Source organism: Passer domesticus, chromosome 16 (assembly GCF_036417665.1).
Source record: "Passer domesticus isolate bPasDom1 chromosome 16, bPasDom1.hap1, whole genome shotgun sequence".
Taxonomy (NCBI): Eukaryota; Metazoa; Chordata; class Aves; order Passeriformes; family Passeridae; genus Passer; species Passer domesticus.
In genome coordinates this window covers 14,556,519-14,583,508 of record NC_087489.1, presented here as the reverse complement: position 1 = coordinate 14,583,508, position 26,990 = coordinate 14,556,519, and the positions used below count along the sequence as shown (strand labels likewise).

General features: G+C 46.8%; 2 long non-coding RNA genes across 2 annotated transcripts in view; one reads left to right on the top strand and one right to left on the bottom strand.

Annotated features, from left to right (window-relative positions):
• Nucleotides 1-26,990, bottom strand: part of LOC135282105 (uncharacterized) — a 105,393-nt gene that overhangs the window by 58,783 nt on the left and 19,620 nt on the right. The gene's annotated exons all lie outside the window — the stretch shown is intronic.
• Nucleotides 4,027-6,831, top strand: LOC135282186 (uncharacterized). Its single transcript, XR_010348480.1, has 3 exons — nt 4,027-4,062; nt 4,845-4,919; nt 6,711-6,831. It is a non-coding gene; the product is annotated as an uncharacterized LOC135282186 (long non-coding RNA).

The window sequence follows — 26,990 nt, the reverse complement described above, 5'->3', positions numbered from 1 at the left end:
CTTTTGTTTCAGTCTGTTATTTCCCACTTAATACCCACAGCTTTTTAATTGGTTATTATTATTTCTTATTATATTTGAAAATTTTAAGAGTCTCTTAAGAAGCAAAAAGGGGACATAATTAAAGGAAAATGCAGAGAATAATCAAAATGTAGTGTGACTTTACAGATGTGACAGACAGTGATTCTTCTCGGGAGGGAGACAGGAAACTGTGGTGGGCCAGAGCCCTCAGGCCTCAGCTGACTGCAAAATATCCCCTCAGGACTAACTCTGTGAACTCCAGGCACACAATAACCACCAGCAGCTCCTGCACCCAGCTCCACAGTGCAGCCCGGGCTGCCGCCAGACAACATTTTCCATTATTTTGGTGTTGTAATACAGCATTTATTTACCTGATTTAAAAGCAACCACTGACATGGCACATGATTTCAGACACATTATTTCAGTGGGCTGGTTTTAACTTCTGATGGCCTTTCAGACCTTTAGTTCCTCTTCTAATCATAAATAAAATCTAGACAGTGATGGCAAGAAGAGGGAAAGATGCAATACGAGTACTGATATGGAGAATGAAGAAGGTGACACAACACGTTCAATTTTTTAATGGCATCAGACCCAGACTTGATCCAAGATCAGGCTCATTTCATATCTGTGGCTTCTTCTGCACCTCATTTTGAATGTTTAGCTCTTCTGATTGGTTTGCTACATCAGTTCATACATTGCTGTTACAAAGAGTGGGTGCAAGACCAAACCTCAGCTTTAAGTTACATCATATTCAAATAAACAGAGATCAACAAAACACTCCTGCCATTGACTTTAGTGGGTACTGAGCTCATCTGCAGATGTCATTGCTACATCCAGACTGGTACAGAACTTCCTATGCTGTGCTACAAACTCAACTGTATATTGTCACCATTACACTTAAGGGCTGGCAGAGATGGTTCCTTGGCTGCCAGGGCTCCCACTCAGGGGCTGTGCACAAAAACAGCCAGACAGGCTGGACAGCATCTCTCAGAGACTCTGATTAAAATTCAAGCTACCTTTCAAAGTACAGCTTTGAGACTGAAATGTTGCTAACCATGCAGAGAGGATCTGCAAGAACAGAAATGGAAGAAAAGGAGGATGAGTCTGGCAAGCACAGAGTCTCCCAGTGCTGGGATGAGCCCAGCTTGAACAATCCAAGATGGGTGAGTTGGTTATGAAAGAGGGTGGTAAACAAGGAAAGATCATGCATGGAAAAAAGAAGCACCGAGGGCTCGACTGGGGCCGTGCAGAGATGCCAAGTGCCAGCTGCTGCCAGCTGCTGTGACACATTCACACCAGGGCAGCCAGGGCGGGGAGGCTCTGAGCTCTGCCTCACTGACGCTAATGGCATTCCCCAACGGCTGTGCCTTTCCTCACACCACTCCCAGGAGGCTCGCAGCCACATTCCTCCTCAGTTCTAATGTGAAAAAACATATTTAGAGTCAAGTTAAATGATGCCAGGTGTTTGCTCTGGTTGCCGGAGCGAGAGGCACGGTCAGAGCTCCGCCTGTGCCCCCCAGCAGTGGCACTCAGCTCCTCAGAGGGCTCCAGGTACCTGCTGGTGGCTTCAGCTCCACGTGCAGCTAGAGATGGATGAGATCCATGGGTGATGTTGTGAGACAGCAGCACCTGTGAGTGTGGGTGTTCCCAGCAGGGAACTGCCGTGTTTGTTTGTGTTGCCTGGAAGCCCCACCGAAGGATCAGGTGTGTGTGTGACAGACACAAGCCCAAAGCACTGCACTCTCCTGGAGGGGTTATTTACCTCTGCTGCTTTTATCCTGCCTGTCAGGAGAAGCCTTGCTCCTGCCAGTGACAAAATGCACCAGAAATGGAAAGAGGAGTAGGTGCATGCTTCAAATCCCACAGCACAAGACCTGAAGAGTCACCCAGTCCAGATCATCAAGGCATTCTGGAAAGCTGAAAGCTCACACCAAGCTAAACTCAGAATTCTGAGCCCAATCCCCCAGGCCAGTGAGCAAACCCTTCATATGGAAGAAGAGGTGCCCACAAATGCACATAAATGTACTGCTGATTTTGAGAGTGGAAGGTGAAGTTTTCAGATGCTCTGTGCCTAAAGAGGCCACTGCAATAAACATTGAGCGGGTCCCAGGAAAGCTGCTGGCAATTGCTGAGCTCTGAATTCCTGAATCTCTGTGCTAGGACCCTGCTTCAGGAACTGCAGTTTACAAATGACTGATTCATGGCATACCTAAATTTAAGAATGCCAAGGAATTTGGCAAAATCCACGTGCCCAGGACTTCCAGGCCAGTTTTGTAAGAGCTCTGGGGGCTGGCTGTGAAACCTGTGTGCCATGGACTCACACTGGCTGTGCTCCTCAGCCTGGCACGGCTGGCGCTTGCATGTTCCATCCTGTTCTCCTTTCCACCCTTTCAATCTCTCACTAGGATCAGTAACAACCCTCTGGAAGCAAAACACGGACCAGCCTGGATTGTTCCAACACCTCCAATGTGTGCTGCAGCAGTGGGATGCACGGCTGGAGGAGGGGGAGCAGGAGGAGGAGGAGGAGGAGGAGGAGGAGGAGGAGGAGGAGGAGGAGGAGGAGGAGGAGGAGGGCTGCCTTTCTCTTCTCCCCCATGCACACAGATGTGATGGCCCAGCCCAGAGGGACCTGGCAGGACAGGCTGCCCCCAAGCAGCATCTCACCCTGCCTGAGCCCTGCCCCTCACACCTGGAGAAGGAACAGGATGGGCATTCTCCACTGGAGACACGGGAAATCCCAAATTCCATCCTGCAGACCCTGCCCACAGCACAGCCCCTGCAGGCCTGGAGTCTGAGTGGCAGGTTTGACATTGCATACACCCCACCAGAAATCTTTCAATAGATTCATTCCTCTGGGGTCTGAAAACCTGAGGTGTGAGTGCACATCTATTTATAGCAAAACAAATATTTTTGTAAACATGTAGAGGAAAAGAAGGCAAATCTTTAAATTAGAGCACACTCCGAGAAAGGGAGATTAAATAGTAGAAAAACTTCCACATAGATATTCTGGATTAATTTTCTAGAAAGTATTTTGTAGAGCAGAGATCTAGATCAGTCTTTTAACAGTCTATCTTGTTCCAAATTTTCCAAGAGCACTTTTTTGACTTTCTTCCATTTCCCTGGTGACCCAGTCACACATATGCATTTTCTCAGGATTACCACAGCGACTCCTTTGTGATGATTGCTCTATTCTGCATTTTAAAATTAGGCTGAACATTGAGGCTTAGAATGTTAATCATGAGAAGAAGAATCACAGGATAATCAGTGGTTGCTTGCAGAGCAATGAAGTTGCAAATCAGCTGCTGAGGATAAATACCAGACACAAACAGGCTTCAGAAGCAGTCCTGAAATACTCAAACACAGTATATTTCCCTTAACACAGCCCTTTGAGGTCACAATCTTTTCTAAAACAAAGGGTCTTCCATGCAGAACACACTCAACACCTTTGTCAGGCCTTCCCAGAGCAAAATGGGGATGGGGCACAGCCTCCTGGGGGCAGAGGGGTTCCTGCTGTGAGCAGCCAGCTTCAGCAGGTGGCACAGCAGGTGACACACAACTTCTGTGCACACCCCAAAAGGCAGCTGAGTGCATTTCAGCCACTTCGTGGCAGTTGGTCGTGTTTGACCAGCTAAACTCAGGAAGCAGCAGTGCCGTTGTGTGTCCAGTTCTTGGACAGGCTCCTGCACCCAGGTGTTTCCCTCTGGGCTCTGCTACAGCCAGGTGATGCCCAGGTCTGGGAGCAGGAAGGTTCCCAGCCACCCCCTGCCCCCTGAGCGTGGCTTCTCCCACAGCCCAAAATCTGCATCCCACAGCTCAGGTGCAGCTGCACGGGGGGCAGGAGCTCTGGGGTTTGTGATCTGCCTCTTCTCATTGCTCTGCAAATCTGAGTCAGCCACAGAAATAAGAGGGGGACAGGAAAAAATAGAAAGGCAGAAGTGGTCAAGGCATTCCTGTGTGACGCAAATGCAGTGATGTCAGAATTGGAGACCACAGACACCTCTGCCAAAATGAATGGGATTCCAGCAGGCTCCAGCTGGTCTCATGGTTTGTGCATTCTGTGTTGTTTCCTGGATACAGCAATTCCCAGCTGTAAACTGAGCAACCATTAACCCTTCCCTGCTGCGGCTTTCCAGGCAGTCGCTCACGGGGAAGTTTTTCCCTCTGCTGAAAGATTCCCATATTTCATAACCAGGCATCTTGTATGAATCAATGGCCAACTTAAAAATAACCCCTTGACCCTGAGTGTCTGGGACAGCCATTGGAACACGGAAAGGAGAACCTTTTATACAAAGCAACATTTATTATCTGATCTTTCAGCTGCATCCCTGTGCCCTTGAGCTTCATTCCCCAATCCCCCATGTGACTTACCACCTTTACCACTTTTCCTTTCCTACTTCTTTTTTTCTTATTTTTTTTCTCTGTTCCTTTAAGTTATTTTTTATTTTTTTTCCTTCCTACCTCTGCAATGAGAAGATGAGGCATAGCTTTAGTGCTGAACTTACTCTGGGAATAGATCTGAAATCCTGGATCTGACATACAACTCCCAGAAATTTTTGTGAGGCAAAGCATCCAAATTCTTAATCTGGTGGCTGATTCCTTCCTGGCACAAACTGAAAACCTAATTTTGGATCTCAAATGCCTGAACTTCCCGAAAGTAAAAATCTAGGCATGGATTTTTTTTGGCTGAACTAGCCCTCCCACAGCTGGGAGGGAACAAGAGCTTGAACTCAGGCCAGACCAAAATAATCAAATATCTGATTTATTAATCTCTACTAATCAAATTCTATTTGAGCTGCATGGACAGGTCCCCCTGCTCTTCTCTCCAGGTACTGGCAGACAATGCAAAACTTTACACAGACACATCAGGACAAACCTCCTGGACTGAGGTGACAGCAGAAAGTGTGAGTGCTTTTGAAAATTGCTAGTGAAAAGACAAATACATCCCAAATCAGAGCGAGGTAAAATGCACTGATTACATTCTTCAGCAGTATAGACTTGTCCAAAACACCAAACCCTGAGTGACTGGAAGGGCTGAGCTGCATTTGCAGCCTGCTCAGCACAAAGTGCTGCTGCTGCCACAGAGGACACTGCTCAGCCTCTCTGACAGGAGAAGGGGGCAGTGCTTCCCAGCCAAGGAGCAGCAGAGGCTGCAGCTCCTGGGACATCCCAAAGGCTCTCCTGTCCCCTGCCTGACCTCCCTGCATGGCTTTGCTGCCTCCACCACTGCCACTTCACCAGGGCAAAGCTTGGGCTCTCTTCTAAGTTCTGAGCTTTTATGGTTCATCCATTCCAATTTTTCTCACCTAACATGAAAATTGATATTTCTCATCTGGCAGGAAAAGCTCAACTTCAAGAAAAATAATCAAATAGCAACCTCTAGAAATGCTGATCCTGCAGGCACCTCTTCCTTGGCCTGTGGTCAGATCCCCACTGACAAAATGGGCTCAGCCCCCAGCAATGGATCACAGGACAGCTTTGGTGGAAGCTGAGCACAAAGGGAGCCATTCTGGCCCCATTCCTCACCTTAGCTCAGGGCACAGCTGCAGCACAGCCAGAGAGACTCTCAGCTTTCCATCCCAGCCTGCATGTCCCTGTGCATGGGCCTGTTTGCTCAGACCAGCCCTTATTCTGCAGAACAGTTTATTTCTTCCCACTTTATAACTTAGATGTATTATTTACCACAAGCTCAAACAGTGTAAAGGGAAATGTAATTCCAGTCCCTCAAGTCTTCAGAAACAGTGAAGATGAATTTTCTTTGAGCAAGGGAGTGATACAAGAAAGGTCAGTAAACCTAGAAAAATGAAGTGTGAAAAAGAATATGAATTATGGCTATTAAGGCATCAAGGGAAATAGGAAAGGAAGGAAAAGAACAGATTGAGCTAAATAGTGCTGTTGGAATAAGAGTAAATAGGCATGAACTGACAACTAACAAACTAGGGCTGAATGAAAATCAGAAAGCTCCCAACCAAAGAACAACCTGATTCTAGAGCAGTCAAACATGGGAGCAACAGAGACCAAACTCTGGTGCAGGAATGAAACTGTTAAGGCAACAAAGCCAATTGCATAGCTTGGCATTTCTGCGAAGAGCCCTGAGTCAGCATCCCAAGCAGGCCTTTGTAGCCCCATCTTTCTGAAAGTTTCCCCTAGCTTTTTTAGCTGCTTTTGCAGAGCAGACAAGCATTTCCCTTTCATGTCACTTGCAGGAATGGTTTAATTTCTGAGGCCAAAGGGAAGGGGAGAGTAGGAAGGGTCGGTGACAAGGCAGATGTGCCAGAATGGGCCTGTCCCATTCCCCACTGCCAAGGAATGTACAGCCCTGCATGCCCTCAGCAACTCCTCAGCCAAGGCCTTTGGAATGTTCACTGTGGTGCTCAAGCAGACCTCTGGGTTTCCCAGCTTGGTGAAAGTTAATTTTGTTTGAATCTTGCTCTTGGGATCATTGGTGGTCCTGTGACAATTGTCAGTGGAACCCTGCCAGAAGAGCATGGAATGGCAGTGGTTGGGGTTGGGAGGCACCTGGGGATCACCCACTAGTGCAAGCCCCCTGCTCAAGCAGGAAGGTGCTGCCAAGGGCCACTCAGGTCAGTGCTGTCACTGCAGAGCAGCCAGCCCAGCACACCAGGATTAGTCACAGCAGAGATGAAACAAACCTGCCCAGCCTCCTTCCCTTTGCTCTGCTCTGATGTTCACAGATAAACCCATGCGGGAGAAGATGGAAAGAACTGAATGTCCTGTGGGAGCTCTTATCAAGACCAGGAGTGAGCAGCCAATAACCACTCAGCAAGTCACCTTCTAAGTTTAAAAAGCAGCCTGTTGTTTTAAAGCATGTTAGTCATCAACAAATTGGCCGGGGTGTTCTTCACTCCCTCAGTTTCCCCTCTCCAGTCTCCCTCTGCTGGGATGAGCCAGCTGTTTGTCCAAAGGGTATTTTATGGACAAGAGCAAAAATCTTTTACCATTTTTAGGATCTAAATTGTGTCACCTTGTTTGGAAAGCTGACATGTGTTTGTTCTATCACTGTTTGCTCTTCCTTCTTTGAACTGTAACCTCTGGGGACAGGGACTTTTTGTCAAGCAGTATTTGCCCAGCCCCAGCACAGCCCTGTTCCTCTGAGCCTCCCTGGCACCCCACAGACACTCCAAGCCACAGGATTTGCTTCTGTGATTCTTCACCACTGGAAACAGACTCAGCTGCTGGCAGCCAGAACCTGGCAGGAAAGCCCACCACGATGGGAATGAAGAGTGTCTCAGGAAATGTCTGCCTGGGGGACAGGCCCCTTCCCTCTCCATTCCCCCTCTGCTCAAAGACACAAGGGTACAGTTCCCAATACAACTCAGCCACTTTTTCTTTCCACATTTCATTATTTATGAAGAATAGGGCACATGATGCGCACAGGCTGGGTTGATAGAGGCATCTCCTAAAACGTTCATTCCAAACTGCAAGCCTCAGTTTGGGCACCCAGGCAGGCTGACCACAGCCAGCAGGCAGCCCCTGCCCCACTGCCCTCCCTTGCTTCCAGTACCAGCTCTGCTATTCCCAGGACAGCCCGTACTGCTAGCAAGTACAGTTGTTAATCATCTGTCATTTCAGAAGTTCAGATGGTTTGCTTAGCAAGTACAAAACGTGGAATTGGCTGGGACAGTCGGAGGAAGACACTCAGCAAAACATCTCTCTACCCATGGCTCCTATCATAGTTAATTCTTGAGTAGCCTCTCATCGAGGCTGCGATCACTATTAAGTTTTTAACTGGCCAGTTTGACTACAGCGTGATTGCAGGATCAGCTCCTCCCGGGGAAAATGCCACCACTGCCCTCTCCTGTCCTTTCCTTGTCTCCTGTCTCCATTCCTTCTTTTCCCGGTTTTTCTTAACTCTGGACCTCCAATCTTCTGGTGCCTGTGACACAGAAGATGCCCAGGAGATTTTTTTCTGCCCTCTTCTTTGTCCTATTTTGAAGCCCTGGGGACAAGAATTGTCTCTGCCCTTGTTTGTTGTGTGGCACAGAGAACAAAGGTCTTGCCAGGGGCTCTGACTGCCAAGGCACTGCAGGGGCTGCAGCACAGCCTGCCCAGCTCCCAGCTCTGCTAGGGCAGGGACACAGAGCTGGCAGTGTGAGGTCGGTGTTTTTTCTGGCCTTTCATACAATATCTACACCTGAAAACCTCTTTAATAGCTCATGGAAGAACTTTGGGCAAGCCTGTGTACTTCATGGAGCAAGATCAGGGTTTGGGTAGCATCCCCTCTCCCGCTGATCCTTGAAGATTTGGGTCTGTGCTGACCACTGAGTTTGTCTGAGAAATTAACAAGTTACAAAATCTGTGCTAAATACTGATAGCACAAAAATCTGAATATGCCACAAAAACAGAGGTGAGTGTGAGAACACAGGCACTGATCATAAACACAGCTAAGCACAAACAGCTCATTCTGGTTCCTTGCATGGACACAAGGCCTTAGCTGCACAAAATCTGGGAATCACACATAAAACTGTGCCACAGGTAGCACATGCACGTGCTGTGCCTGCCCAGAGGCTGCTCTGGGCAAGGAAAGCCCTAAAAATACACAAGTCTCAGACTCCAAACTGTTGGAGAGCTGTTACACACAGACTACTGAATATTTAGGAGAATACCAATCAGCCATAATACAACCAGAGTTTCACTTTGTCATACATAAAAAGGAGACACAGCATTTCAGTCTAGCCTTCACCAAAATAGTTGGGAAACAGCAGATTCCACATTCCACCTGATGATAAAAGAAGATACAGGAGTGCAGAAGGTGTGTAAAGCTATGTCCCTTCTGCCTCTGGGGCTGGCCCAAACCATGCAGATGAAATTTCATGCTGGGACCAGCTGGAGGTCGGGACATACCCTGAACATCTCCTTCCATTTCACCTGGAAGGAGAAAGGCAGTGAAAAAGAAGCTATTTCTGGTTATTCCCAATCCCATAAGCAGGGGTTCCTAAAGAGGGAAGAATGTCAAAAGATCATTTCTGCCCCCGTGAACACCAAAGCTCAGTAGACAGGCAGCCAAGAGAAGGCACTAAACTGCCAGTTGTGTTTCTGGGAAAGCAGAGCCCCGTGACACGATCCTAAAAGTGTTACCTGCTCTGAGCACATCAGAAGCAAAGTGAAGGGGACAGAACTGTGACATCCTGAAGCTCCCAGCCCTCCCAGCCCTTCAGCCTCCAGCCCAACAGAAGTTTCTCTGAAGTAGATTTATAGAGCCAAATGCTGAAAGACGTGAAAGGGAATATTATGGTCCTTTAATTTGTCCTGAATACAGAGGCTGTAATTCTTTTCAAGGCTAAACTAACACACATGTTCTTGAAATGGATTTAATTCCATTCTGATTGTTCAAAACCTGGTGAAGCCACTGCTGTCCCTGATAAACAGCTACAATTTTAATTACCTTCACTGCTGGAAAGTTGTGTATTATTTATTTTAAAGAGACATTTTTTTTACTTCTGCTTCTAGCATGAAACCTTGTCCTGTCTTTGTCTGCTAAACTGAAATGTCCCAACTATCACATGACTTTGCAAAGATCTACTCAGGGTGGTCAAGTAATTTCTAAAATTCCCCCTTGGAGATGAATTTAGCTTCCCAAATTTGTTTACCAGCTACTGGATTGTTTTTGTCTTTTCAATCCCCCTTGGAATTATTTCATCCTGGTTTGAGTAAGTGGACATCAGAACAAGACATTTTATTTAACGAAGAGCATTCCTAGCATGGAATCATTTTCATTTTTCTGGAGGTCTAGTGGCTTTGTAGCCCATGAACAACTGTGTGACTTCAAGGGACAGCCTGGCTCTTCAGCCACTCCTGTTTCCTGATGCTGGGTGTTGAAATGATGTTGTTTTGGGGGGTTTCTTTGTTGTTTTTTTCTTTCTTTTCTTCTCAGAGTTTTTTTTTGTGAGCTATGAAAAGAAGCTCTTCATGAAAAATTAGAGGAGAACAATCTCCCCTGGCCTTCCTCCAGTTCCTGGAGGTAAAAGCATGACAAGCAGCTTTATTCCACAAAACTGACAAATAATCTTTGCCAGATTTTTCCCAATTAGGACCTATCAGTCTTTACAATGAAACCCTTTATTTGCCATAAACAAAGTCCAATTATACCTCCCTAGGAGAGGGAGGAGCAGGTGCTTCCACAGGCAGAATATGAGCACTGGTGAGCTGGAAGGGCTTTGGGTTTCACTTAACTCCTTGCATTCTGCACTTGTGCTGCAATAATGGTGCCTTGGCTCTGGATGGCTGACCACACTGAGGAACTTTGATGATCCCACCACCCAGGACCAGAGAACACCCAAGGATTCTCCAAGAGGTTCTGGCACCATTTATAGCCACCAAACCCCCACGCAAAGCTCAGCTGGAAACATCACTGGGGCACTTACAAAGCTCTGCTGCTCAGGCACCACCAAGCTCTTGGCACATTTTTGACTCCCTGCTGCTTCAGGGTGGATGAACCCTCAGAGATGGACTCTCCACCCTCACAGTGGAACATAACATGGAGAAAACCAGGCAAATGGGATTCAGAAAGTGGCCAGGCTCAGGGCTTGTCCTGAAAAGCACCTCCTTTCTGTGTTACCTAGAACACGCCACTGGACTGGCCCAGGAGGGAGTTCCCTATACTTGAACATTATATTCTGAGGTTTATTTATTAAACACAGAGTATCCAGAGAGCTTTGCATCATAGCTGTCAGTTTAATGTCCAATAGTTCCACTGTGACATTATTTTTTATTAAGATACAGAGTCACAAAACTTTTAGGGACTCTCTTCTGTCACGGAATGTGATTCACCACTCTATCCATAGAGGCCATGATTCATTTGGGCTGGCTTTTATTATTATGAGCCTTATTTTAACAACTTGGCTGTCCTTAATCCATTTGGATTTGATTTGCCTGCAAAACTCATACATGGGATAACTACAACCTGTCACATAAAGCACCCGTTGACCCTCGTGTTGGGGGGGTTGGCTTTTATTTCAGCTTATTGAAAAATTACTGTGCATTTTTCCCATTTGTATTTTCTTTTGACACATTAGAGAAGTAAACATTATGTTGCATGTGCTTTTAAAATAAAACTCCTTTTCTCATTTCTATTCGGAAGGGAAGTCTCTTTGCTGGAAGTGGAAGGTGTTCAGTGCTCCTGAGGTGCAAGGCCAGGCTGGTGTCGCACACCCCAACATCTCCTGAGTCCCTCTGGCAGTGCAGATTTGCGTGCTAGCCCTCTACAGCTGGAACCACACATCTGGGAGCCAGAATTAGAAGCAGAAGTTAAGCAAGTTGTAGCTTCCCAGCTATGCAGCCAGAATTTCCAAAGTGACAGGATGTTGTGGTATCTCCCTGAAAGCTGTCCTCACCTTGCCGATGAATTACAGTTCCTGTAATTTTTGGCCACTTGGCATCACAGGATCCCATGATGTCAAATAGTTTCACCAAGAGAATCACAGTGGGATAACTCATCTTGGCTTGCGGGGACTACAGAAAAGCTTGCTAATCACTGGTTTACAGCGTGCATGTCAAAACATCTACTGCAGCTGGGATTTGTGTGACTGAGCTTCTCCCTTGCAAGATACTAAATATAGATTTAAATGCACTGGGTAACGTGCTGAGCCAGAGTAAAAGTGTCCTGGATCAAAAATGGCAATGGAATTGGAAACACAGTTGTTCCCACTGATCCAGTTGGATTTCTGTTCCTACTGGGCCAGTGAGAGGAATAGTAAAAGAGAAGTGGTGAGATGCAGGCTGCTCATATACTGCTTATAGCCTCATGGCAAGAGTTTGCACACATTACAAAGATTACAGGAGCTGGCATTCCTTTTGTTCTTTGGTTTTTTAGGGGTTTTTTAATTGTTTTTGTTTGATTGTTTTTAATGATAAAAACTAGAAGAGGGAAGTGAAACACTAAACTGTATATTTAATTTTTCACTTGTCTTAGCAAGGGTCTAACAGGCTGGTGTAGCTGGCTCAGAGCCTGGCTGCTCAGGGCAGTGTGTTACAGAAACTGCACTGCAGAGCTGCCTCTCCAACACCACGCTGCTGTAAGCAGTGGGAGTGGGGCTGCTCTGTGTGACACCTCCTCGGGGTCTGGGCACACAAACAGCAGCAGCCCAGATTGCCTTTGTCCATCCAGCTGCAGGAAGGGCTGCCTGAGCTGGAACAGGAATGGGACACCTCAGTACTTCCACAATCTTGACAGCCTGCTTAGGAGCTGCAGCACTTTTCCACCAGGGCTTTGGAACCTGGCCCAGATGCCAGGTTAAGTTCACTGCACTTCCCAGCTCCTACAAACTCAGCTTCTTGGGTTTCCCATTTTCCCTCTCAGCAGTGAGGTCTGGCAGCTCACAGAGCCCAGGGCAGCCTGTGCCTCCTCCCAGCCCTGAGCTGCAGTCTCTGGCCTCTCCAGCCCTGCTCCTCACCCGCTTCTGGAGCTCAGGCAGGCGATTGTCTCTCCTGAGTTCTGAGCAGGGCTGAAGCTCCTGAGGACAGGTCCTGCCTGGGTCAGCAGGGACTCGCTGCCAGCAGAGCACAGCAAGCTCCAGGCTCTGCTGCTCCTTGCTCCTCTTGCTGCTCTTTGCTGCTCTTTCTTTGCTGCTCTTTCTTTGCTGCTCTTTCTTGCTGCTGGCAGCCCAGCAGCAGCAGCTCTCTCCCCCCAGCCACGGGCAGAGAACAAGCCAGGGGAGTTTATCCCAAACAAGCCAAGGTCTGCAGTACAGCGCCCATATCTTCCCTTTCCTTTCCTTAACAAACCAAGCTCAGACTTCATGAGGTTTCCCACTCTGGCCAAAGCCAGGTGTTGATGCCATGGGTGTTCTCATTTTGTACAGAACAATGGCCAGACCATCAGGACTGAAGTGCTGGATGTCCCTTCTCGACATGACGTGGACATTGCAGGGTGTTACAGAAAGAGCTTGTGAAAATTCCTACAGACTTCCAAAGGAAAACAGAACTCACAAAGAATCTTCTCTCTCTCAAGCACTCCAGGCAAGAGTATGGCATTATTCGGAGAGGAAACATACCCACAAACCAGACAAAGGCACTGGCTTTAATCCTGCTCATGCTATAAACACCCAGTGGAACTTCAGAGAGATCATTTAAATTTCATTTTTATTCAGTTTGCTATGGATTTCTGTGACAGCCAGTATCTGTTTGATTTGTCGTGTTGTTTGCCTTTAAAAAACAAGTGACTGGATCTGAAGAAATCCTGTGGAGGGAGTCAGAAATTGCTTCTACCCTTGAGGAGCAATTGAGGCTGCTTGGGACAGAAGCTTCCAGGGCAGAAGAAAGAAGATGCCAGACAAATGGAGAGAGACAGGCACAGCAAGGAGCCCTGAGAGGGAGGATTGAGCAAGCACCAGGCTCCGAGGTGATGGGAACACAGAGGAGGAACTGCTGCCCAGGCTTGGGCAGGGGAACTTGTTTATAAGTTCTTTTCTTTCTATTCTGTCTTAGCTAATTTGGAGTTTTCTTCATTGAAAAGGTTAAGCATTTTAATTTCTATTCTAACATGGCTTGGATTTATTTTGTTCTGGCTAGTCTGGCTCACTTGGTAACAAGTTCAAAAAAGTTACCACATTTCAGAGAGGAACTCAAAGGATTCACTGGTGCTTCAGTGATGTCTGAGTCCTGCAGATGAAGAGCCTGGCTCCTCTGGCCTCGGCCTCTTGCTGGCAGGAGAACAAACTCAGGATGCTGCTCCTTCTAAGAAGTGTTAGCTTGTATCATGATAAGAGTCTTCACTTTTCATTTCTTTTCTCTGAAATGGTTGGGTTTTGGTGCTGGTTTCAATTACTGAGATGACATGAAAAAGCTGCAGTGAATTTCTGACAGAGCTGAGTGGAAGTGAGGACGAGGGTCTGGGCTTTTCAAAGCCTTCCTCCCTGCTCTGCTCTCCCTGGCTCTTGAAGCTGCTGAGGCTTGCACTGAAATGGCCTGGAGCATCCAGCTATGGCTGTCTTTTTTCCCTCAGTGACACAGGGCATCATGTTGAAAGACCCACCATAATTTTACAATCCAGACCAAAAAATGAAGCATTTGAAGAGCAGATCTCCAGCTGATGTTAACAAGTGACTGCAGGCACTGAGGAGAAGCAGCTCCTGTTCAGGGGGATGGAACCAAATCCTGGGAGATGATTCAGCTCTCCTTTTGCAACTGCTGTGTCAGATCACATGTTCAGGCTCCCTGCTGGCCCTGTGGGTTATTCCTTATACAATTTCTGGGACGGTTTTCCTTGGTTCTACATTGTTATATAGAGATTTACCACAGCTTTCTTGCAGGACACAGACACAGTTTGGTTTATGCCACAGCTAAATAATGAAAGTAACTCAAAGTTCACATTACACTTACAAGAAAAGCCCATTGTGTTCCTCACTCATCTGATACATAACAAAGTTTTTCAGGTGCCTTTTTAAAGACTGACCACTGTGAACCAGGATGAAGCGAAGCACTGTGAAATACCAACAGGTTAGAGGCTGCACAGCTGCCACAGTTGCTTGAAAGTTTTCAGTTTTCAAAAAAACAAAGTCTGGTTTTTCCTGCAAAACACAGTGCAGTTATTTCCTTCTCTAGCTTCCTATGGAACTCCTGTTAACTTTTAGCTTTATAAAGTTCTTTTTTCCAGCATAAGCAAGCATTAGAGTGAATTTGCTAGAACAACCAGGGCTTGTCTTGCCAATCAGTATGAAGAGAGCCCCAAAAATTCTAGCAAAATGCAAAACCAGCACACTCCTCAAATCTGCAAATATTTTTACAATGTGAGAAACAAAATCAGAGTGGAACTTCCAAAGAAATGCCCTGAGGAGAATTCAGCTGAATCCTTCCCTATCTTCACAAGAATCTTATCACAGCATTCACTACATTCCAGGTTTTTACACCACAAATGACCTGAGCTGATATTTAGAATATTTGACTCTTTATTCAGCAGCAGCCCTATTAAATGTAGCAGTGTCAACAAATATGGCACCTGTGCAGAGCGCTAAGGAGGCACAAATGCACAAAGTTCATGATCAGTACCAATCTCTCCATAGAAATACACTTCACCCTTTGCTTTCTGGTTAAAGATCTCTTGGATCCCTTATTCTTTTAAGCAAGATGGAAGCAAAAATCAAACCCACCTTGATAAAATGACAAAAATGAGCATTGGATAAAATTGGAACAACTTCTGTTTATTCTTTTATTTTTCCCAAACACCTTTAAATGTGGGCTTGATCCCCTTGCACAAAGGGAACGTTGGGACTGCCTGGCAGGAGGTTTTGCTGTTGCTCCTTCTTGCCTGTCCCTTCCCTGGAGCCACCCCCACACCTCCTCCTGCCAGCAGGTGCTTTAGGAAGGTGTGTCTGAGTCCCTGCCCTGCTGAATCCAGGGCAAGCTCTGGAGATGGAAATCCCCCGAGCAGTGAGCAGCCCTGGCTGTCAGCACAGCAGCCAGCCTGTCGGGACTCTGATGTCTAACACTTTCACACGATCATTAACTCTTTTGGTTCCTCCACGCAGAAAATCTAAATGTTACTGTGAAGAGTAGAACACCACAGGAAGGTGTGCTAGCCCAGACACAAACATTTTCATTTCAGGTGGCATTGCTTCCCCTGACTACAGGCTGTTGGTACCTGGTTCACCTTTCACTTCTAATTCAGAATTCCATTTCTCCTGCAGCTTAACAGGCTTTAGGCTCCTCCACAGTAAACCTTTCAGAAAAACTGTTTTCTGGTTTAGATTAGGAGAATAACAAACCAGGAAAAAACAAACAGACCTGTAAAAGGGGACAGCACACATTTGATACACATTTGTGTGCCACATCGTAAGTGGAGGTTACAGGCCAGTCTTGGATCATGAGACATTTCACTAGATACAAACAGGAGAAGATTTTCTGTCTCAGAAAAGCTCCTGACATAAAGCCCAACATCCAGCATCTGGTTTCGGTGTGGCCCACATGGCAATTCATGCTTGGGCTGGGAATTTCTGTGGCATGGCAGAGTCCTCCTGGCCAGGTGATTTCCCAGCTGGAGGGGGGTGTTCCCTGCAGGCACACTGCAGTGCAGTGCTCTGTAAGCACAAGCTGGGCCCTGCAGACACATCACCTGCTTCCTCGGGGGTCCCTCCTGACCTCAGGGCTGCCATAGGATGGAAAAGTCGTGGGACAGAGCCTGGCTGTGCCAGCACAGGAAGGACACAGATCCTTGAGCAGGACCCCCTGAGCTTCAGTTCCCTGGTGAGCTGAGGGAGCACTGACCACAGAGAGGGCCATGAGGAAAAGGAGCCATCCTCTGTTCTGCAGTTGCTAGGAAGCCTGAAAAAGAAACATTCAGTTTTGCCTTACATAAAAACACCCTTAAATCTCAGATTTTGGCTTTTTTTTTTTTCCTGAATATCTGAACATATCCATTCAGAGATGAAATCTCAGTTCTGCACTTTCAGGTGATGCATACACAGCCAGCCTGTGAAGAAGGAGGCTGAGTGAGAGGAGTAAACCAGGCAGGATTGGGGCAGGAGCATCTGTGTGACTGCACAATCATGCTGCCCCCAGGGACCTGCAGGGCACCCTTCCTGGACAAGGGACAAGGGGCAGGCTCCAGCCAGTGCAGCACGCTGCTCCCAGTCAGGAGGAGCAGCAGGAACTGGCACTGGTGCTCCATCCATCCCAGCTGAGGAGTGGAATGAACGGATTGTCCAGCACAGGGAAGATAAACACCAAGAGCAAACATTTCCCCTCTCTGTCAACTAACAGGTTCCATGAAATGCTTCAGTCAGCATGTCACCAAAATAAACAGGCATTTAAGCTAGAGCCTGATCCAACAGGATTTATAGCAGTAAGTATTCATTACTACCCTTCTGTGACAGATCAGGACAATACCTTTCATTCTGGAAATATTTTAGATCAAAAACTCCAAGCGCCAAAGCTGATCCTCAGCCAGAGTGAGAAAACATTGCTGCAGTAAAGCCAATTGAGCTAAACCACAGGACTGGTGCAAAATCTGGCCACAGCAAAGCTGCAGCTGAATAAGATTGTTTTTCTACACAAGCCATGAGAAGACTGAGATCGCTATCTTTTCCTAACAGAAAGAAACAATAGCTGAGGATCCACTTGCAAAATGAAACACACAAACTGATGAGCTGTTCTGTGGACGTGGAGCAGACCTTCATGTCTGATCTCTGACCTTCACTTTCACTGCCTCACGTCATGAAGTGCTGCTTCTTCCATGAAAAATAGATGTATATTTATCTAACAGCTGGTGTGTGTAAGACAGTCACACGGGCACAGCTCTGCCCCAGCAGGCTGGGGAGCAGATCTGGGTCCTGCCAACCAGCCTTTTTGTTCCTTTGGGAACTCTCCCAGTGCTCCGGAGTTGTGAGAGTGTGATTCCTTCATGTCTGCTCTACTTTCATCATTAATCTCTGGATATATTTACTGTTGACTCAGCCTTATATTTATCTTATTAAACATGGAGACCTATTTCTAAATTTAGACTTTCCCTCAAGCTGTTTTTCTCCCTCAGAAACTCCTTTCTTCTTTTCAAATCCTGGCAAGACCTCTCAATAACTCCTCTCTCTGACTTCATGCTGACAATTTTCCACTGTTGCATTGTGACCAAATTTATTGTTTGCACAACAGCGATGGACATGCATGTCACCAGCCATAAACTGCAGGTGAGAACACCTCTGTATTTCCACGGGTTCCTGTCAGCACGGAGTGTCTGTGCTGCCCTGGGCGCTGCTGGGCTGTCACCCCTCGAGGCTGGCCGGACTTTCTGTGCCTCTGGGCTCCTCTGCAGCTGCACCTGGGTTTAGCTCAGACCTGCTGGTCACTGCTCACACAGCACAGCTGCAGACAGAGGACTGAACCACTGGCACCCTCTTTGGGATTGTCTGCTCGCTGGCAGGCTGGAACTTGGTGTAAGTGTTTCAGAGAGAAGTGTTTCTTCATGGACAGTTCTGGCATTCTTGGTCCTTGGGCCTGATGCTGCTGTGGCACTGGGACATAACATGACATAATATGATTTTTCACACATGTTGCTGTAGGGACAAACAATATCTGCACTTTCTAGGCTATTTCCTACGGCACACATGCCAGAGCACCACGGATGCTCCAGGATGAAGCCTTTGAAAGGCCCTGTGTTCAGGAAGAGTGGAGCATACAGGACACCACAGCACCAGTGCTGGCCAAATCCTGACTGCAAGACTCCCACGGAGACCCAGCCTCACCCAGGAAGCTGAAACAGCTGTACCCGGGGTCTGGCTGCAACTGTGCTCTGGGAAAAACAACATTCCAGGCGTCTGAAGCTGAGCATGAACTCTGGGAGACGGAGAAGCTGCACTGTGGGTGTAAAACTGAATTCAGTGTCACTACTGAGAGGGCTGCAGAACGCTGCCCACCCCAGAACTGGTCCCTGGTTCCTGGTTTATTCTTCCTTAGTTTGAAGGCAAGGCTTCCACCTCTGTGCCAGGACTGAACCAGTGGATGCCATGCTGAAATGAAGGAACCCTCCATTCCCACTGTGTCCACTGAGAAAGGAATCAACAACCCTAACCAGGAACACTGAAAAACTATGAGCACAATTAAATTTAAATAAGATGTCTTACAGCACAATCTCAAGCATCAATCCATCCTTGTTTAAGCCAACTGTGGGTAAACAACTGCAGCATTTGGTGGGGAGCTGCAAGGAGGAGGAAAAACAAAAACCAAAACTAAAAAGCCAAAACTGAAGAGGTTTTTTTTTTAAAGAGCAATTTATAAGCACAAATTCTAATTAATAAGAACCACAGAAAGCCTGAAGGAAAGGGCAAGGCAAATTCAACTGCTCCCAATAGGATCAGAAAAAATCCATAGAATGCAGAGTGTCAGGTCTGGCTTTTGATTACATTTGCTGTTCTTGTTGTTTGCATCAGCTTATTTTTAATTGCTGGTTGCTGTGTTACTGCGGCTTCAATGTGATTTCCCACAAACCAGGATTTCACCTAAAAGGCTTTTTAGGCAGGTGAAGGAGAAGGAATGGAACTAGACCATTTTAAGGAAATACGCTTTCAGTAATTAAAGACAAATTAAGTATAATTTGTGTGTATGTAAAGGAGATGTTAAATAATATAAATCTAAACTGTCTGAACCCATGTGTATAATAAGAAAGGCAGAGATCAGGGCTTTAGAGTGCTGGGAACTGTAGATAGACATGATACAGATACACGGGTATATATGCCAAATGTATTTGAGCACATAATGATGGCACTTCAGAAATCTCTGCTACTTTTTTATTCTTTTATATTGCCTTAAATGCAGCTTCAAGTTGTAACTGTGCACAGAGTGGATCATATTGAAATGTGGATAAATGAGAATAGAACATTGAGAATATTGCTTTGAATCCCTGTTGCTTGTGATGGCTTTTAATACCTGCCTAAAGACAGTAAAATAAAAAATTCTCCATTGCATCAGTATGTCTGCTTATATTCTCTCCATTATTACAGCTGAATTTTCAGGAGTGACAGGAATTACAGCAGCAATTGTCAAAAAGGTAAAGACAATGCTCAGATTCCAGGCAGTCACAAGAATGATGCAAACCCAGGAAACCACTTTTGTTCAGCTTCTAGTTTTGATCTATCTACCTTTTGATTTTTAAAAACCACCCCCTCACCCTTCCAAGTTTTGCATCCCATTTCATATTGTCAGCCCCCCAGGAGATTTTTTCATCCCATTTCCTATTGTTGCCCCCCCAGGAAATGCAGAGGGAGGGCAATATTACTCTGCAGGTGGTTGTTCACACCTCTGTCTGCTTCTGAATCTCCAAACCAGTCCCAGCTCTGCATTTTCCCAGCGAATGAGTTGTGCTGTGCCCCATCCCATGCTCCCCTTCCCACAGCTTTCTGTCCTTTGGGCCTATGAATCCTCTCCACAGCAAGTGTTGCAACGAGGATGAACACAAAAAGTGACCCCGGACAATCTCAGGAGTAGGGAGAGGAGGAGGGACCTTGCCCTAGATTCTGTTTTGCTCTTCTCTTTCTGTAAGAAAGTTCCCTGCTGGGATGTTCCCAGAGGAATGCCTGCCTCTCATTAAGCTGAGTTTACCCCCAGGTAGCTCTGATCTATTCCAGAGGGCAAAAGCTTCTAAGATGGCAAGTCCTGACTAGGCCACTCACAAAACAAGACAGTAAATCATCAGCACTTCCAGCAGGGCTGTCATTCCCTGGGCAAGGACGCCGTGGATCATAAACCGCTCTGCTGGAGTCACACACCACCACTTCCATCCCGAGACTGAGCAAACAGCAGCCTCAGAAATGTCAATACCACTGCTTCTATCAACATCAGTAAGAAATGCTTACAAGAACAAAAGTTAAATAAGCGATGTTAAAAATAATTGAATTGACTAAAGAATGCAGCCAGATGAGGAATGAAGACGCTGCACACATGACTCAAAGCTGATGGAAACAAATTAGTCAAACGAATTCTTGCCAGTGGTATTCACCCAGCCCTTGGCCAGAGACCTCAGGATTTTGTTCTGTTTGGCAAGATTTTAGTGTTTCTCTAAACGTGATCCCTCAGAAGTGTCCAGCTGGTTCCTGGACATGAACTGCTGCAGCTCAGACTCCATCCTGCCCAAGATCTGTCCCACATGTGATGAACACAGCCTGGGCACATCTGCTCCTGCCAGGATGATGCAGGTTTTGCCCATCTTCAGCCATTCTCACAAACCAGAGCAAAGCCCTTGATCACACACAGGGGTAGATGGGCCTCTCCCACCATATAAATCCAGAAACCAACAGAAACCCTCATGTTGCCTATAGGAAACCCAGCCTTCATGGAGGAAAGGTAATACTTAGAGTCAGTTTTTAAACTCCAGTCACAGAAAGTAAAGAACAAAACCCCACAATTGCCATCACTGAAATATCTGAAGGCTTTGAACCCAATCAAAACATGATGAACCAGGCCCTTGCACTCGGGATAGGGGCTGGCTGCCCAGATTTCATCCCTGCCTTGGCTGCACCACTGTGGGGCAAGAGCAAATCTTGGCACACGTCTCGCTCCCGCGGCTGTTTTGCTCTCCCTGCTGCCAGCAGGTCCAGGCATGGGCTGTTTCTTTGTGTACACAGGGTGGTATTGATGGAAACAAACAGCTGAGGCTTGTGGGACAAGTTCTTCAGGTGGCTTATGGGAAGGTGCTTGGGATTTTCCCTGTTCCTCTTCCTCCTCATTGTTAGAACTGACTCCCAGTCTCCTCAGCAGAATTTACCCGAGCGTCACTCCGTCCCAGAAAGAGATACTGAGCCTACTGGAACTCAGAGGTGCCTTGTGACACTTACTATTGTTTATCTAGACATGGCTGATTTAGCAATTTAAACCAGATGCCCACTAAATATGGTTTTCTCTGTCATCTTGTCAGGATTTCTCTCACTGTAATTCTTCTATCTGGAATTCCCACAGATTTAATTTCTCCTCCCCCAAAGGAAACCTTTTGCATTATACATCATTTGTACCTTTAAATTGTTTTGCTGTAAATCCCAGCCTCTAGTTTTATTAGTTTACACTGACATGACTCAAAGACAGAAAGGGCTATCCCTGTTCTGGTCTGACCCCTCGTAAACCGTGGGTCCTTTGATATCACCCCAGGAACATCTTAACGTGTCCAGTAAAGTTGTTTGGCCACAACATGCCTTCTGAAGGGTTCAGTATCCTCAGAGGACAAGTCATGGAGAATCTTCCCCTGTCTTTGACAGTTCCAAAGGTTTCAGCACTCACTGCTAAAACCGTATTTCTGTCTTAGCCCTGGGTGACTGATTTAATCTTTTTTCAGTTCTTTTTGGAGAGCAGGGCAGGAGTAGCCTCCAAGGCAGCAGAGGCAGGGGTGCCCGGCCAGCCTGGACTGCCAGCCTTGGCTGAGCCCCTCCAGAGCAGAGGAGAGCCCTCAGGGCACCACGTGTGCTGCAGCTCGGAGTGAAGCCTGCCCAGGCCACAGAGCTGCTGGGGAGGCACAGGGAACAGACACACCATGGGGTGACAGGAGGAGCCTGGGCACACCTCAGGGTGTGCAGGAGAGTCCCAGGGACACCCCGGCACCGCCTGGCGGACTCCACAAGTTCGATGATGTTTGATATGCCAATAGAATATTTTTTTTCCAAAGAGAACGCTTGGAGAATACACAGACTGAAACATTTCAATTTTTTTTTAATGCTCCTACAAGGTCTTCCATATCTCCTGCACTGCAGTCATTTTCAGTTATTAAATGATTCCTAATCATACACAGTTCTTTGCTGATAATGTTTATTCACTGGGAGTTACTTTGGAGTCCTAGTATGACATCATATATTCCAGTTTAAGAGACAATAGACCATGCCTTTTTCCTTTCTCATTTTTAATGTGGACATGAGATGTCTAAGGTCAGGTCCTCTAAGGAGAATTTGGCCTTTAATGTTTTTGTTTCAGACTCTGATTCCAATTATAGTTGTAGTTCCACCCAACTTGAGTATTTTTGTATTTTAAAAAAGTTATGGGCTAAATTAATTTCTGGCTTAAATCAGTGTACATGCATTGGGATAAATTTGGTTCAGTGAAATAATGATGGCAAAGCAACTGAACCACATGATTTACTATGCTAAATACAAAGGCTGGATCTAACTGTTTCTCCCAATCCTTCTTTCTAGACATGTGAAAGTTAGGAAATAAACAAAGACCTGCCTGGCAGAAGACATAGAGCTGTAACAGAGATGTCACATGCTGACTGCCAGGTGATTTTCATAGCCTTCGCTTCTGTTTTTTCTGTTTGAAATACATGTAGAGTATGGTTGTCTCTGCCTTGATCCCCAGCAGATTATGTTAAATTATCCATATTTCTAATAAGCAACATAAATAATTAGGCAACAGTACATGACAAGAAAATTACATTTTGAGCTACTGCTGACATGCCTTTGGTAGTGTTGGCAGCTGCACATTATTGTGAAATGGAGGTTGAAGAAGCCCAGAGAGAAGCACTGCAGGGAGCACAGCACGTTCAGAGCCAGGCTCTGGCTCTGGTGCTGCCCGTGTGCATCTCCTGGAGCCTGTCCCAAAGGCCCTGTCCCCAGCAGCAGCACAGAGCCCTGCACAGCTGCCCTGTGTGGCACAGGGGGACAGGAGGGACAGCCCCTGGCACAGCCAGGACACAGCCAGGACACAGCCAGGACACAGCCACTCCTGCCACTGGCACTGCCCACTCCTGCCACTGGCACTGGCTACTGCAGAAAGCTGGGATGAGAATCCTGCAGGCTGCAGAGAACAGTGGACATGGGACAGAGAGAGGTGTTTTCCTCTGAGCAGATCCTGCTTCAGAGTGCTGCAGCTGTGCCCTGTCCAGGGCTGGCACTGAGGCTGCTGAGGGGGCATCCACACAGACACAGTGCCTGCCCCAGAGAGCTCAGCACTCTGCAGAGGGCATGGAGTCTGAGAGAGAAATGTAGAGCAAGCGTTTGTTTCAGAAAGTTCTGTTCTGTTTTAAGCCACAAGGCCACATTGTAAATAAATAGTGAGGACAAGCCAAGGCCATCATTACATGAGTAAAAGTGTATAGAACTGGGTCCTTCTATCATGCCCTTACATAACATCACCACCTCCCCTAAAAAAGCCTAACTACCCAAACAAACAAACAGGAAAAAATCAAAAACTAAAAGACAAGTCGTAACAAAGACGAGATCAAACGCTGCAGCTGCCAGTCAGCAGGGCAGGGGACAATTCCAATGCATGGTGTCCTGCTTTCAATCCCCAGCAGCCCCTGAATGCTGGCTGCAGTGCTGTTCCACTCCCCAGACTGTCACGAATGCTGGTGCTCCATTGTGGCCAGCAAATGGTCCCAGCCTGTCCTGCCCCAGGACAGAAGGGACGATGCAGCACAGAGGGTGTCTGTGAGATGTGACATGGCATGCCGTGCTTTCCTCTGCGAGGAAAACATCTCTCTGAGCCTTTCTGAACAGCAGGAAAGGCTTCATTCATCTTTCCCCTGCACGGGTGTGAAAAACAGGCCAGAGGGAAGAGGCAGGGCCTGCCAGGGAGGGCAGGATGCTCTGCCCTGGGTGCCCAGGCAGGGGAAGAGCCTCGGGGCTGCCCCAAACCTGGAGAGCAGCAGCACTGCCTGAGGCAGGGACTGGTGCATGTCACTGCTGTGTCACAGGGCACAGTTACACGGCTCAGACAGTATCACATCATGCTGACAAACCATTTCAGTGGTTTTTGGGGAAAAACAAAAGCAAACCTTCCCCCGTGGAAGTGTTGGGGGGAACTAGCTGACACTCAAGGTCTCTTCCAACCCAAACTATCCTGTTTCCATGGAATGTCCTCGTGTTAAGTGAAAGAACAGCTCAGGAGCTGCAGTCCTGCCTGCAGCTGAGTATTTCACAAGCAAGCCCCTCTGACAGACACCTTCAGGCATCCAGAACTTGCCAGCTTGGTACTTTTGTCTGTTCCAAATAATCTCTTCCACTGAATGTGCCAAAATGTATTCATCCCACAGGGATTAAATAAGGCAGCAAAGACTTCAGGAGAACAGATTTGTTCCCTTTCCATCATTATCAGTTTCAAGACAGACCAAACAGACCTAGAATAAGATTGGCATGGAGGAAAGGGGTTCATAACTCCCATTGGAAGTCCCTGGCTGCACTGGAAAAAAAGCTGTGGTGTTGTTTTGCAAAGGAGAGCCAGTCACTGCCTGACCAAAGCACATGGATAAGCTCAGCCACTGATGGCAAGTTCTGGCTGCCGAGGCACTGGGAGCAAGGCTCAGGAGACAGGTCCAAAAATGATCCAGTGAAGTGCTAAATACATTTACCATCCTTCTGAGACAGGGTGCAGAGCCAAGCTTGCCAATCATTTACCATTACTGTACCACAACATTCTCTGGCAGATGTTTCACTGTGTCCCCACCTCTTCCCACCTCCAACAATCTCCTCTTCCTCACAGAGAACGCAGTATCACGCGTTTCCAAGAATTAATGATTTATGTTAAACAAACAAGAGCATGTCACTGGAAATCTTATCAAAAGACCTGGAAAATGCCATGCACATGTCAGATTGTTGCAGAGCTCTGCTTGAATGTGCTTTGGCAGCAGGGTGACCTCAGGCAGAAGTCACAGGTAGCTGTCAGACTGCAGCAGGTGTGTGACACAGTCTGCTGCAACAGCTGCAAGCCTTGACATTTGGCACACTGCTCACCTGAGTAGCCCTTGCCCAGTTTAAGGAGTGGCTGAGGGAGTGAACTCATTCTCTTACAGCCAACTGATTACTAAATCTTATTTCCCAAACCAAATAAAAACAAATGTTTCGTTTTCAAATCATTACCACAAGTGTCGTGGCTTTCAAACAAATTTCACTGAGCTTTTACTCTGATCATTGTGATTAATGCTAAGGACCTTGGCAACTGGCCTGAAGCTGAGCATGAGGAGAATCTAATCTCAACCTAGGATCAAGATCCTCACAGGCTTCAGGGATGCTTCACTACACTCAGATGTTCTCCCTTTATTAATGCTCTCTATGAACAACAGGCAGATTGAAACTGTTCCACAGTTTCTACTGTCATTCCACTTTTGGAAGGGAAGACATTTGTCAAGCACCTTCATAAAGTCACTGTCAGTTCGAGGGTTTGTTTTTTGTTTAATCTGAGTCTGTGGTGAGGTTCAGGCAAAACAGGTCTAATGAATCCACAGCTTCCTCTGGTGCTATCGACCTCCTGTCAGCACACAGCACTCAAAATGTCATTTATTTACCGAGGAGGTGGCCTCAGAGGGTTACATCAACACATGTTGTGCACACACGTCGCTAGATTATGTGAACCTACGTCTCTGTGGTTATCTCTGGTGGAAGCTGACTCCTGGTATCACAAGCTGACACTGCCCCTCTCTAGCACAAGGTTCCTGTGTTGATACTGATGATTTCAGATTTTATCCCACACAAACATTTAGATTCTGAACAGAGGTGGCCTCGAGATTTACAATTTACATCAAAACAATATGAATTTGAAAGGTTTCTCTATTGGTTTTCCATAGCTTCACTCTTTAGTTTCTTTCTTTTCAGGTTTTCATAATGAATCCTTCAGACCAGTATATGAAAGCACAGCCACATAAACAGCTGGAAGTCAGTATTAGCTGTCACAAGTTAAGTAAACAGAAATATTTGTAAACACATGTGAGCAGTCTTGAAGAGTCAGCTCAGACCATCTGCTTATCTCATGTATCAATCTCTCCTGGATAATGAAATCAACATTTTACAAAGTCAGTCAGCAAACCTACCAAGGGCTTACCTAACAAAACCCCATGAAAGGCAGCTGAAAGGTTTTAATGTGACAGGAACAGCAGGCCATTTAAGTTGCTTGCCTTTCCTGGTGGAGCCAGTTTCACCTGGTTTCACCTTGTTTTGACATTTTGGGTTGCATCCCCACAGTGTTTCTAGACTGTTTGCCTCAAAACCTTGTTTTATGTCTAATATATTGCTGTTAAATGGCACTGGGAGCCTCTAGTCAGTCCTGAAGTATTTGCAAAAGAGCTTTTGCCATTGAGTCACCCAACCCAAAGATACCCATCTCTGAACGTTATTGAATTAATTTCTAGTTTATTAATTTGTAGCATCTGAAGCATTTGTGTTTTCCCTGGGCAATCTGGCTCTGCTCACGTGCTGCCCTGGGCTGGCAGGGTGAGTGCACACAGCATTCCCTGGGGCTGAGCACGTCCACACTGCCCAGCTGATGGCTCCCACTTCCCCACCAGCAGGATGGAGAATAACCTTGCAGACAGTCATTGCTGGAGCCTCTTTGCTGTGCTCTCTCATCCCTGTCCATGCGCACTCCCTGCAGAGCCACAGGGCTGCCCTCTCAGCTGGGCAGGTCTGGAAGGTGCAGAAATCAGCCACCAGCCCCAGTGGCAGCTGGGAGTGACCAGAGCTGCACTCATTGTACACTGGTATGGACCAGCACCCCAGCAGCAGAGCAGAGCCTGCCCTCCCAGTCCTGCAGGAGCACTGGACAGAGGGGTGTGAGCACCCCCTGCT